The 12,810-nt window shown below is 41.9% G+C and overlaps 1 long non-coding RNA gene across 1 annotated transcript; it reads left to right on the top strand.

Annotated features, from left to right (window-relative positions):
* Positions 1–1,574: 1,574 nt before the first annotated feature.
* LOC134393756 (uncharacterized) lies at positions 1,575–9,516 on the top strand. The gene is made up of 3 exons (XR_010025100.1): positions 1,575–1,587; positions 8,995–9,182; positions 9,291–9,516. It is a non-coding gene; the product is annotated as an uncharacterized LOC134393756 (long non-coding RNA).
* The last annotated feature ends 3,294 nt before the right edge of the window (positions 9,517–12,810 follow it).

Below are 12,810 nucleotides of genomic sequence, written 5' to 3'. Positions count from 1 at the left end.
GGAGGCCCCTGAAAAGTCTTCTAAATCAACACTGAACCCCTTCCAATTTGTCTTTAGTATAGACTCTATACTCTTATGGAGCTGTATACATGCTCAATGTTACCCAGACACTTGCCAGTCATTCCTTACTATTCTAGGTTGATTCAATCAATTGTCTGACAAAAAATGCCTCAGTGACAGGCACAAACATGCTCTCCCTGTTCCATATGTTTAGTGCATTCTAACGAAGAGTTAATTACTGGCTGATTCAGAAGTTATAGGAAAAATGAGCTTTGTTTTCTGCTCAGCCACTGATTTACCTTGGCCAAACTATTCTGTTCTAGGTTTGTTTGTTTGTTTGGGTTTTTTTTAATGTCAACATTATAAAATCTTAATAGGTTTTGTGAAGTTTGTTTACTTAAGGTTACATTTTTTATCAAAATGCTGGTTCAGGACAAGGACACATCTTGTCATGACTCATCAAAAGTGGCCTTGTACCTCTTCAGAATGGAAGCGTGGGAAATTGTGTTACCAAATTTTCCACATACATAAAACTCTCTATGTATAGAAAACTAGCATGGCTGGGAAAATATTTCTAACTTAATCTTTTCCATCAGATGCTAATATTCTGACTGCAGGAAATGTTTTTACATGGGGAAGCCTTCAGACATGTGATTCCTCACCTTCATTATGAAATGCCAGAGTTCCATGGGGATTATATCATGCGTTGTTCTGAACATGTAAATCAGTTGTCAGAGTCGTAGCATCACCATCACAGGACCTGAAGACATCTCAAGTGTAATTTAGTTCAAGTTCTTACAGACAACATTTGCAATACCTAAGCTATCTCTTGCTGAAGCTTCTCTTATCATAAATGTCTGTCTGTAACTTGAGAACTCCCCTTACCACCACCATTTTCACGGGCCAATAATTCCTAGTCCTTCTTATATCCAGGATTCAACATCTTTAAACATATTTTCTACTTTTCTGTATATCTTCTCCAGTTTATGTCTTTCTTTAAAAACAGAGCCTAAAATGAGACACTGTGTTCCATCTGAAACCTAAAGAATACAAAGAACCTATTGTTTCCTAATATGTCCCAGATCTTTTGAGTCTACTAATGGGACCCAAAATATTATTTGACATTTTGCCACACCCTCACTTTGCTGACACATTTGTGCTCACATGATTAATTCTAACTCCTGAAATTTCTCTGCACTGTTGCTGTACAGCTATTCACCCCCATTTTGTATTAATACAGTTCAATTTTTGCTCTCATGTGGGTGAAGCTTGTTATTTTTGATTTTCTATAGCTATAGCTCAGTGATAGCAAACAAGCTTTGCTTGCAGAAAATCTCAGGTTTAATTCCTGGCATTGCCATCTAAAAAGATCTCAGGCCTTGGACAGCCACTGCACGTCAGAGACAATGCTGGGACAGATGGTTCAGTGCAGTCTGACTTAGTATAAGAGAGCTTCAATTTATCAAGGGACTGAATTGTACTGCTAGCCTCCCATGTCTTTTCAAGGTTACCAAGCTTTATTGTCAGCTATATAATAGCTCTGAATTCTGTCCTCATCAATTCTTCACTATGGTATTCATCTCAATGGTAAGTACCAAATTCAGGAAATCTTGAATGAACTTTGTCGGATTTTTTTATTATTGTTTATTTATTACATTTTTAAACCACCCAATAGCCAAAGCCAAAATTATATTTGGACTTGTTTACATGTCAAAGAGTCTAGTTTAAAATGCACTTTCATAACATTGTGCTTGTGATTAAAGTATGAATCTTAGTTTTTTAACCTCTTTAACCTCTCTCCTAAACTTGTCTTTAACCTCTTTAACCTCTCTCCTAAACTTGCCATTTCTCAAATACTTAACAATCATCAAGATATACTACAGCATCCAAACATAATATTCAAAGGGCAGTCAACATATATATCTTTACTGTGAAAAGAAACAGGATCATCCTTAAAAAAAAAAGTGCTTGTAGTCAGAACTGGTGTCAAGGGTAGGTGTGGTTGGGCATGTGCCGAGGGCCCACATACCACCAGCAGCTCACTGCCTAGAATTCCCTGGAATTGTCCCTCCTCTTCACCATTGCAACCTGCTTGTTCACCTGCCTGACGATCAGTCCCAGAGTCAGACAATAGTGGTGGTGAGAAGGAAGAGCAGTAGATACTACTGCCTACTCACTGGCTCTATGCCTGTCAAGCAAGCAAGTGGTAGCAGTGATGGGAAAGCAGAGGAGAAGCAATAGCAGCTGGTGACAATGGCCGTGAGTAGGTAGAGTCACTGAGTGAGGGGCCCCATTAAGGGCTTCTTGCCAAAGGACCCTCCAAAATATGGAGCAGGCACTGCCTGTACTCGAGTTTTGTTGTTCTAAGAACATAGGGTGACCATATGGAAAGGAGGACAGGGCTCCTGGATCCTTAACAGTTGTATAGAAAAGAGAATTTCAGCAGGTGTCATTTGTATGCATGCAGCACCTGGTGAAATTCTCTCTTCATCACAACAGTTAAAACTACAGGAGCCCTGCTCTCTTTTGTATCTAGTCACTCTAGTATAGCTCCTGCAGCTTTAACTGTTGTGATGAAGAGGCAATTTCACCAGGTCCTGCATGCATACAAATGACACCTGCTGAAATTCCCTTTTCAATACAAGTGTTAAAGATACAGGAGCCCTGTCCTCCCTTTCATATGGTCACCCTATAAGAAGGGCCATGCTGGATGCCCATCTAGTCCAGCACTCTGTTCACACAGTAGCCAACCAGCTGTTGACCAGGGATCCACAAGCAGGACACAGTGCAACAGCACCTTCCCACCCATGTTCCCCAGCAACTAATGTATATATAGGCTTACTGCCTCTGATACTGGAGGTTGCACTTAGCCATCAGGACTGGTAGCCATTGATAGCTTTCTCCTCCAGGAATTTATCCACCCCCTTTTAAAGCCATCTGAATTGATGGCTGTCACTACATCTTGTGGTAGTGAATTCTATAGTTTAACTATGCGCTATGTGAAGAAGTGCTTTCTTTTATCTGTCCTGAATTTCCCACCAATTAGCTTCATGGGATGACCCCAGGTTCTAGCACTGTGGGAGGGGGAGAAAAATGTCTCCCTAAACACCTAATTATATCTTCAGACTAGAACCTTTGTACAGATGTGCACATATATTAAGTACATACTGCAAGGTAGACACACACATGTGCTTGTCTCTCATTATATGAGCGTCCACTGAAAGAGGAAGAGAGAGAAAATGAGCATACACTTTTTGAAGAACACTTGCCATCTTGTTATTTTTCAGTTGTGGAAAGAGGAACTGATGTTAGACTTGCATAAGAGAAGCCTGAATTGGGGTAAAAAATATGGTTCTCCTTCACTAGGTAGATCCAACTTCTGCATTCATGACCATTTAACATACAATACATTTTGGTTGCTTGAAACACATGAGTCAGTCCAGCCTAATGCTGCCCCCAATGGAAGACACTGGGATTAATGGAATTAACTATTTGATTCCAATGTTGCACATTATATGCATAATTTATTTTTCCGGGATATATATAATTAAAAATCATGAAACAGATCTCATGAAATCCTTTAAAACCAAATTGCAAAAGACCACAAAGGTTTCTGCCATTCTTCCTTCCACAGATGCAATTGGGTTGCACGTTTTGCTAGAACTTTCAAAATGTAAAAACGTACTTCATTTGTTAAACATCCTGGAAATCCTATTCTCGTAGTAGGGATCAGGCATGCCAGTGTGCTCTCTACCATGCAGGGATCATATTATTATCATTATTTACATTTATATACCACCCTATAGCCAAAGCTCTCTGGATGGTTTACAAAGATTAAAACATGAAACAGTAAAAACAAATATACAAAATTTTAAACCATAAAGAGCATAAAAATAGATTACATACAATATCCATCTATTCGGAGTAAGTTAAAAACTCAACATATGCAGTTATTTTAATAATGTATTAGTTTTATGTGTTTTAGTTTTATGTATTTTATAATATTTTTGTATTCTAAGTTGTTCCCTGCCTCGTTCCAGAGGGAGAGGCGGCCATCCTCCAAGCTTCCCTCAGAGTAGGCACCCAGAGGAGGACCTTGGATGTTGAGCACAGTGTATGGGAAGGTTCATGTCGGGAGAGGCGTTACATCAGGTATTGTGGTCCCAAGCCGTGTAAGGCTTTATAGGGTAAAACCAGCAACTTGAATCGGGCTCTGAAACATACAGGCAGCCAATGCAAGCGGGACAGAGTTGGTCTTATATGTTTGAACCTTCTGGTCCCTGTTATCAATCTGGCCACTGCATTTTGCATAAGCTGCAGCTTCTGAACCGTCTTCAAAGGCAGCCCCACATAGAGCACATTGCAGTAATCTAACTAGAAGGTTACCAGAGCATAGACAACTGAAGCCAAGTTATCCCTGTCCAGATAGGGGCATAGCTGGGCCACCAACTGAAGTTGGTAAAAGTCACTCCATGCCACCAAGGCTACCTGAGCCTCATGTGACAGAGATGGTACTAGGAGAATCCCTAAGCTATGAACCTGCTCCTTCAGAGGGAGTGCAACCCCATCCAGAACAGGTTGAATACCCACTAACAGCATCTCAAGTCTTGTCTGGATTGAGTTTTAGTTTATTGGCCCTCATCCAGTCCATTGTTGCAGCCAGGCACTGGTTCAGCACATCCACAGCTTCACCTGTTGAAGATGAAAAGGAGAAATAGCATACTGATGACAATGCACTCCAAAACTCCTGATGACCAACAGTTTCATGTAACTGTTAAACAGCATGGAGGACTTAAGTATGTACGTCCATCTGCTACATATCGCATGCTGCACTGAATGCATCAAAGGCATACAGACATGCACCCAGCCACCTCCAACACATACAATTCAAAAATGATTTGTATCCAAACTAGCCTTAAGCCAGCGGAGGTGTGGCTCCTAGTTCAGTGGGGCTGTGAATCTGTCCTGGGTTTCAAATGGAACCACCCAGAACTCTAAATGTGCTGTCCAAGGTACTGAAAGATTCACAATAGGGTTCCACACTTTGGATAGTTCTTTAGAATTCTGACTGAAACCCAGAACGGATTCACTGCCCCACTGGACTAGGAGTCAGGTGGAATGTTTTTGCCCATTCTTCCTTCTTTTCTTCCTTCTTCCCTCCCTCCCTCTATCAGATGGCCTCTCTAAAGCCAATGGGATGGATCCAGTTTTAGTCATACTTAGAGCAGACCCATTGAAATAAATGGTACTGAAGTTTTCTGTAAGAATAAGTCTGGATCCAAAGCATTGTTAATACTCAATGCATTAATTACAATTTATATAGATTTATAGTTGCCCATTCACAGAGCATTGAGGTTGACCTAAAACAGGGAGGGGGCAGGCTGGTAGTGGTGGCGAACCATACAAACAGCCAGAAGAGAAGACCATGGGCAGCTTTAAACTCAGCCAAAGAATAACCTTCCTTCTTCCATAAATTCTCAACAATATAAGACACAGTTCCCAAAAGGAATTTTTGATGTTATTCAAGGCATTGTGTGTGTGTGGAGTGAGGGAGGGATAGACATATCAATGAAATGTGTGTCACCACCCTAAGAACTATAAGCTTAAGGTTTGTTTGTTTTTAGGGGGGGGTCATCATTGGGCTCCAAAAACTGGGGACCCTAAGAAAATAACAAATATTGTGAATGTCACAAGAAAAAAAAACCCCAAAATTTGGCTTACACAAAGTAATGATCATACACAAAAAGTTCCTTCTGAGAGTATCATTATCATGCAGTTTGGCTTGAGATAAAACGTGTCAGTTTTCTGTCAACAACAACAAAAAGGATGTTCTTTTGTATCTGGACATGTAAATCTCAACAGTAGTAGAGACAACTTGGACATAGTACAAAGGGTATGCTGAGTAGAACAAGCATGGTTGAGAGAACAAGCATGATCAATGGAGCTTGTAGGCTTATAGTTAAACGGCATGATTACATGGCAGCAGGAGGTAAGGAGTAACTGTCAGTAAAAGGAATGGTCTAAATATTATGCATGATGGACTCTAGTATAACACCTTTTCCTGGTCCAAGGGTCATTATATGTGCAATGCTCCCTGATAGCATAAATATATGCACATTAAAAAAAAGTGTTATAAAATTAAGAAAATCCATATCGGAATAGCTTCACAGTTAAAAATAGCAATCCAGGATGACTTGCAGAGTCACATATTCCAGATTCTACAGTGTATAGTGACAGGCAGGAACACAAGATAGGGCAACACAGAGATTCCTTTTAAAGAACAGTGCATGGAAACATAACTATCTGGTTGCACACGCCAAATTATACACTCTTGCTGGGTTACCAGAAATCGATTTGGGGTGGTGTTTCCCCATGATGGCTCGTATCAAATAACAGGTTTTATTTTATTTTTTAGGTAGTGCCTAATAACATTGAGCTAGGAAATGAAACCGGGCAATCTGAGAGACACTCTAACAGAAAGTTAGAGTTCTACATGTGTGCTATAAGACACACATTCTCTTCTCATCTATACATACAGATTCATACTCTTGGACCTTATCTTTGGCAGTAGGTAAAGAATGAACTTTGGAACTCAGAAAAGATTGTACAGAAACATCCAAGGTAGGCTTGTCCAGGGACGAAGTTGAGCTCTTTAATCCTGTGCCAGCTGTGCTCTTAGGCAGATCTCTAGTGGTGAATTAGAGCAACCTTTGGACTGTTGTAAGGTATTTTGCTAAGAACTCCCTCAAGGAAACATCAGTCTGGAATCTCTGGCTTAGGCCCTGTGAGATAATGTCCTCCTTAGCCAGTAAAGCATTAGCATGAAAGGATAACTAACAAGCATATTAATTATTGGCTTCTGCTTTTTAACATGTTTAAATAATAACCTGTCTGAGGATTTTATTAAGTTTAAATTAGGTACTGTAAGCAAGCAAAGGGTGTGTTGTGTTGTGTTGTGTTGCGTTGTGTTGTGTGCGCATGCTTACTGTTCACAGTTGATGACTTCCTATGCTGGAAAGACTAAGGAAACGAATTAATGGATGAAGTAGAGAGGTTGCACCCTGCATGTATGTATGTAGTTGAGCTACTTTGCATTAAGCTATGAATCAGTTGCACCTTACCAGAGACAGCCTTTCCATTAGGCAGTGTGAGGCAGTTGCTGCAGGTAGTAGGTGCTGGCCAAGGTGGGGAGCAGCACCAAGGAGTTTGGAGGACAGATCTGTGTGTGCCACATGACCTGCCTTGCAGTATCTAAACTAGTCTGCTGCCCTCAAATACGATGGAGGGCTCTGCTCCATCATAGGGTGACCATATGAAAAGAAGGACAGGGCTCCTGTATCTTTATCACTTGTATTGAAAAGGGAATTTCAGCAGGTGTCATTTGTATGCATGCAGCACCTGGTGAAATTCCCTCTTCATCACAACATTTGAAGCTGCAGGAGCTATACTAGAGTGACGAGATACAAAAGAGGGAAGGGCTCCTGCAGCTTTAACTGTTGTGATGAAGAGGGAATTTCATCAGATGATACATGCATACAAATATCACCTGCTGAAATTCTCTTTTCTACACAACTGTTAAGGATGCAGGAGCCCTGTCCTCCTTTTCATATGGTCACCCTACTCCATCACGACTGTTGAAATAAGATGCAACTGACAGGCCAGTTGGTTTCTGTACGTGGATTAGGAGGGATATCATCCGGGCTAAATAGTGCCTGGAGAGGAATGCTTTTGGTGCCGCCCCACCCACCATAGTCAGTTTTGCAGGGCGACCTAGAGGATTTATGGGGCCTGGTGCCGGTTTGATGTCCATCAAGAACGACATTGCTCAAAACCCCAATCTCTGAGCCAATGTGCTACAGTTTGCACAAGCCAAAGTTCAAAAAAGTCACATTCTGAGCATGGGCAGTATACTATGCAACACAGCAGAACTATCACAGATTTTACTTAAAATGTTTTGTTTTGCTTTCTAGTGGTTTCTATCTTTTGGCAAGCATTCTTTATTTTAGAATATCCATTATTTGTGTCTTTAAAAATAATAAAGCAAAGTTATAAATAAAAATGTATCCAGCTGACTTCTTACAGTTTATGGCTTTATTTTTAAATTATTTATATAGTGTTTATAGCTTTTACAGTATGTGAAGTCCTAAACCCTCAAAGTAAAGCTGTGTTCCACTGATTTTTACCTAGCAGAAATTTCATCAAAGTGGAAATTGAAAAAGAAACATACTTTAAAGCTAATTGAAGGAAGATCATTTTTGTAGTTACTACCCAAACAGTCTGTAGAACCTTGAAAGAAAGGTTACAGTCACTTGCTTTTTGCCATCCCAACTCACTGCAGAGAGAAGAATAATAATAATAATAATAATAATAATAATAATAATAATAATAATAATACAGCAACTGAGCTCAACTTAGAGCCCTCCCTCAGCTCGACACCCCAGGTGACCTCCGAGCTCATCCACCCCCTAAGGGTGACCCTGGGCATCATCTTTGCCTCAGGGACAGTAAAATGCCTTGGGCCAGCCCTGAATTAGCCATGCAACCAATATGAATAATCTGCACTGCTGGCATGGACACAGTGTTGGTAGCCACGCTATATCAGGAAAATGTGCATGGTTCTTGGCTGTCCCGTGACACTTTGGTTCTTCATTAAGCAATTATGTTTCATCCCATGACAAAACTGCATAAGGGTACAACATTGGCCTCAGATGCAGACTGAACCAAAGAGGAGGAACTGTAGAACCCCCCTCGCTTTCCATTCTTACGGGTGAATCAGGACTTGTGATCCATGCTGATGAATGTGAATAGAGACCCAAAAGTTCAAATCTATTCTAGAGACTGATTGATATAGGATAAAACAATGTGATTGTGTGCACATCTCAGACATTTAGTGGCAAAGAAATGGAATAAGCCCCAAGCAGAACCTGAGCAATTGCCTTGCAATGGGTTAACACAGGATGTATGTATAATTTGGCACACGCTATCTATAAACAGGAAAGGAGCTGAAATGTCTGGCTGCACTTCAAGAGCATATACTCTTCACTGAAAGATATTTGCCTCCAAAGGCTCATGAGGTAATCTGAGTCATGCTGAGTCCCCTCCCAGGCAAGAAATTCCCCTACACATCATGACCAGCTTGATTGCAGTGGCCAGTGAAAGACATGTTCCCAGAGAAACAGGAGGTGTGTGTGTGTGTGTTTGTGAGTTTGTGTACTTGCCGTGTGCATTCTAACTCCAATATGCAGGCAAATGCAAATACTGTTAGCTCAATATTTACACTGTCATTGCAGGAATTCTGGGTCTGCTACTTGAGCTGTTGCCATCACCACCAGCTCGTATGTAGAAGAAAATGCTCCCGGGTGCAAATGCACTATAAAACAGCAAGGAGTCCATTTCCTTCACATGCATAAAGTCAAATTATGTTAATATTTATAAGTGCTCAGAGTTCCTTCTTTAGTTTCTATGGCAGCTGTCTAACAAATACATTATAGTTATTCTGGACCCATATGGAGTTGCTTTTTTTTCCTTTTCTTTGACACTATGTTCCATCACTTGGGATTTCCATAGTAACAACTGGCAAGCAAAACCAGAAGATGTGTTCCCATTCTGGTCACTCAGTGAAATCCAGACAGAGAAGCTGCCATATCCCCCAAGGCTATTTACAATATTAAAAGCTAGTTGAAATTCTTATTCATGACCTAGTTGGATGTTTTCCTGTTGTTTCTGACAGAATACACAACTTTGTCAGTGAGAGGGCCCTGCAGGTGTCCGTGGGGCGCCTCCACATGAGGTCAACAGGACTTCTCATGAGGAGGAGCCCCTACATCAAGGGTAGGTGAACTTTTGGTCCTTGAAGGCTGCATGTGCTGATCAGCACTGAGCTGGGATGTGCACTTCTGGGCTGGGAACTGCTGATGGGCAGGGCTGAGGGGCCTTCACCCCCTCACTCTTTCTCTCTCACACACATCCTCCCCCCTCTTGCACACACACACGCAATGTTCTTCCCTGCTCACTATCACATCTTAGTGTGGAGGAATGGGGAGGTTTAAACCTCCCCTCCCTGCATGCTGAGATACCATTCCCACTCTCCCCTTCTCACTGCCCACCTGATTGGTGGGGAACAGCTGAAGAGAGCTCTCCACCACAGCTTTCTCCAGTACTGATAAGCTGGGCAGGGTGTGTGTGTGAACAACTTCAAGAAGGTAGCTGGCATCCAGGGATGACCCTATCTACCTCTTCCCCATTGAAATCACATTCCTCACTGCTCACAAAACAGCTTTTCAGCAGGAATGTGGTTTCAGCAGCAGTGGCAGCAAGAGAGCACATGCGCCACAGGAGGGGCATCCATGAGCTACCTGTGGCCTATGAGCTCTGGATTGCCCATATGTGCCTTCCATGTATAGCTGTAGACAGATAGAGCAAAAACAACTCCCTGAAGCTGGCACATAAATGCCAATTGTTTGGGTTCCAAGGTATGTGGCCGGCAGGAATGCTAGCAGTACTTAGGGATGACTCTGATGTGTTCAGTGGATGTGTGGAAGGGCGTTGTTTGAACACTTCTTTACAGAACCACAACTGGATTGCAGCAACTGGGTGCTGCAGCAAGTCTTATCTTGAAAAGGCACAAGTGTGTAGGGATAAGGCAAGGAGAGGTGTAGCCACTGACAGGAAAATACAAAAGACTCTAATGAGTTCCTAGCTAGCGAGCTTTCCAAAGCTCCACTTTGTATTCTACCATCTTCTTGGTGACTATGCTTATCCAGTGGAGAGATGAGGAAGGTTAAAACAAACTTCATTTTATTCGGTTGGGTAGTAGCACAGCCGTTTCTGTGAAAAAGCTGGTGAAATTACCACAACCTCCTGATCTCTGGAAATGGCTGATATGTGGAGAATGCATACACTTCCAGCCACATAAGTCACTGGATTTATTCCAAGGTTTCATCAGATGCAGTCTGTGCTTATTGGGTGTTCTGGTATTTCTAGAAACTCAGGACAGATGTGTGCAATACCTCTCCAAACAGATTATTATTATTATTATTATTTATTTTACTGGGAGGTGGGCAACCAAGTTTTTTTTTTATGGCTGTAGTGACTTATTCTGGCCATTACATCCTTATGAATAACAGGGCAAAGTGAGCCCTTAACGCTCTATCAAACTGCAGAGTCAACATTACATAGCATTCTGCCTGGGAGGGTGTAACAGTGGAAAAGTAAGAATGAGATCTGTAATTGGATGTCCAGAAGCAAGCTGAAGTTTAATCTGGAGAAGATTGATTTGATGGTGGCTGGCTGAGGTCAGTGGCTGGCAGATTCGATGCAGGAGGTGGCAGATGTGTCATTTTCAGGTATCCAACTGAGGATTGTGACAGAGACGCGAGACCTGGGTGTCATTCTTGACCAGTCCCTAACTATGTCATCACAGGTGGGGACTGTGATCTGGAGCTGCTTTTACCAACTACATCTGACATCTGCTCCGCCAAATTTGCCACTTTCTATCACAACCTGAAACAAAGATCAATCATTAGAGCCTGCTTGAAGGCCTCTAACAGAACCAGACACATCTCACCTAAAATAGAACTCCAGAGCCCTAGCCCCACCATCAGGAAGTCCCTGGGGCTGTCTATATGATGCAGCTGTCAACTCACAGCCTCCATGGGCTTTTCGGATGAAACTACAGGGTAAAAAAAGAAGCCGGCTTGCCACGGCTTTTCCTTTTGCTGCGAGATCACCACCTTCTTCCCACCGTCTGTCGAAGGTGACCTTGCTTTGCACTAAGACTGAGGGAGGGGCATCCCTCCCCATGGTAGGTCAAGGGGACATGCAGGAAGACTGGGCAGAGGGCAGGGAGTGGGCCCAATGAGCTTAAAGCTTTCCTGCGCTGACCACAAAACCTGCACTCCCTCCTTCAGTGGAGATTTGCCACTTACACCCTACAGCTGCAATGCTGCGGGGTTTTCAACGAACGGGCGGCAAAGCAACCCCGTCAAGATGCCCCTCCGTCTCTCATGCCAACCAGCCTAATCATTGATAGGAATATGAGGAGGGCCTCCAAAGCTGATTGTAAGGCACAATAGGTTTGAACTGGTGAAGGCAGTCCTTCAGGTATTACAACAATAATATTTAGTATAGTGGTGCTTGGGTCCACTTATTTATATAATAATAAAATGTTGTTAAAATAAGTGGTTCCCAATCTTGAGTCCCTGGATGTTATTGATCTACATCACCCATGACAAGAGGTCTTCTGGCTGGGAATGATGGGAGTTGTAATCCAATAACATTGGGGGACCCTAGATTGGCAACAATCTATTGTAACCATATGTTATTATTTAATTAAGGCCTTTTGGAAATCCTTCTGGATGAAAAGGGAGGGTAGGATTAGAATAATTGCTTTAAAACCATAAATGAAGAATAAATATTGTACATAGTCATAACATGTATGTCATGTACTATAACTATTGCACATGGCCATGACCAAAATCATGACTGTGCAACCCCTCATATTCAGGACATTATTGTTTATAGTAGTAGTAGTTTATTATATTGACCACATACAACTGTTGCTTACATATGAGATCCCTCACTGTGTAAAACAATATCTTTGCTACCAAGTGCTGTCTGTATCCTTCATGTTCTCCTTCCATGCAAGGAATATTTATTTAATTTAAAATATTTAACTTGTACTCATTTTTATAAAACCAGTACTGCTAGAAGGTAATTTGTGAGTATATTGTCCTATCTGATGACCGCATGGGGTGTGTGTGTGTGCATTGCATTACATGTACTGGGGGGAGCCAGGATGGACTGGGCCTT

The sequence above is a fragment of the Elgaria multicarinata genome, chromosome 2 (genome assembly GCF_023053635.1).
Source record: "Elgaria multicarinata webbii isolate HBS135686 ecotype San Diego chromosome 2, rElgMul1.1.pri, whole genome shotgun sequence".
Taxonomy (NCBI): Eukaryota; Metazoa; Chordata; class Lepidosauria; order Squamata; family Anguidae; genus Elgaria; species Elgaria multicarinata.
The sequence above is the reverse complement of the archived record's forward strand: the minus strand, read 5'-3'. Positions and strand labels throughout refer to the sequence as shown.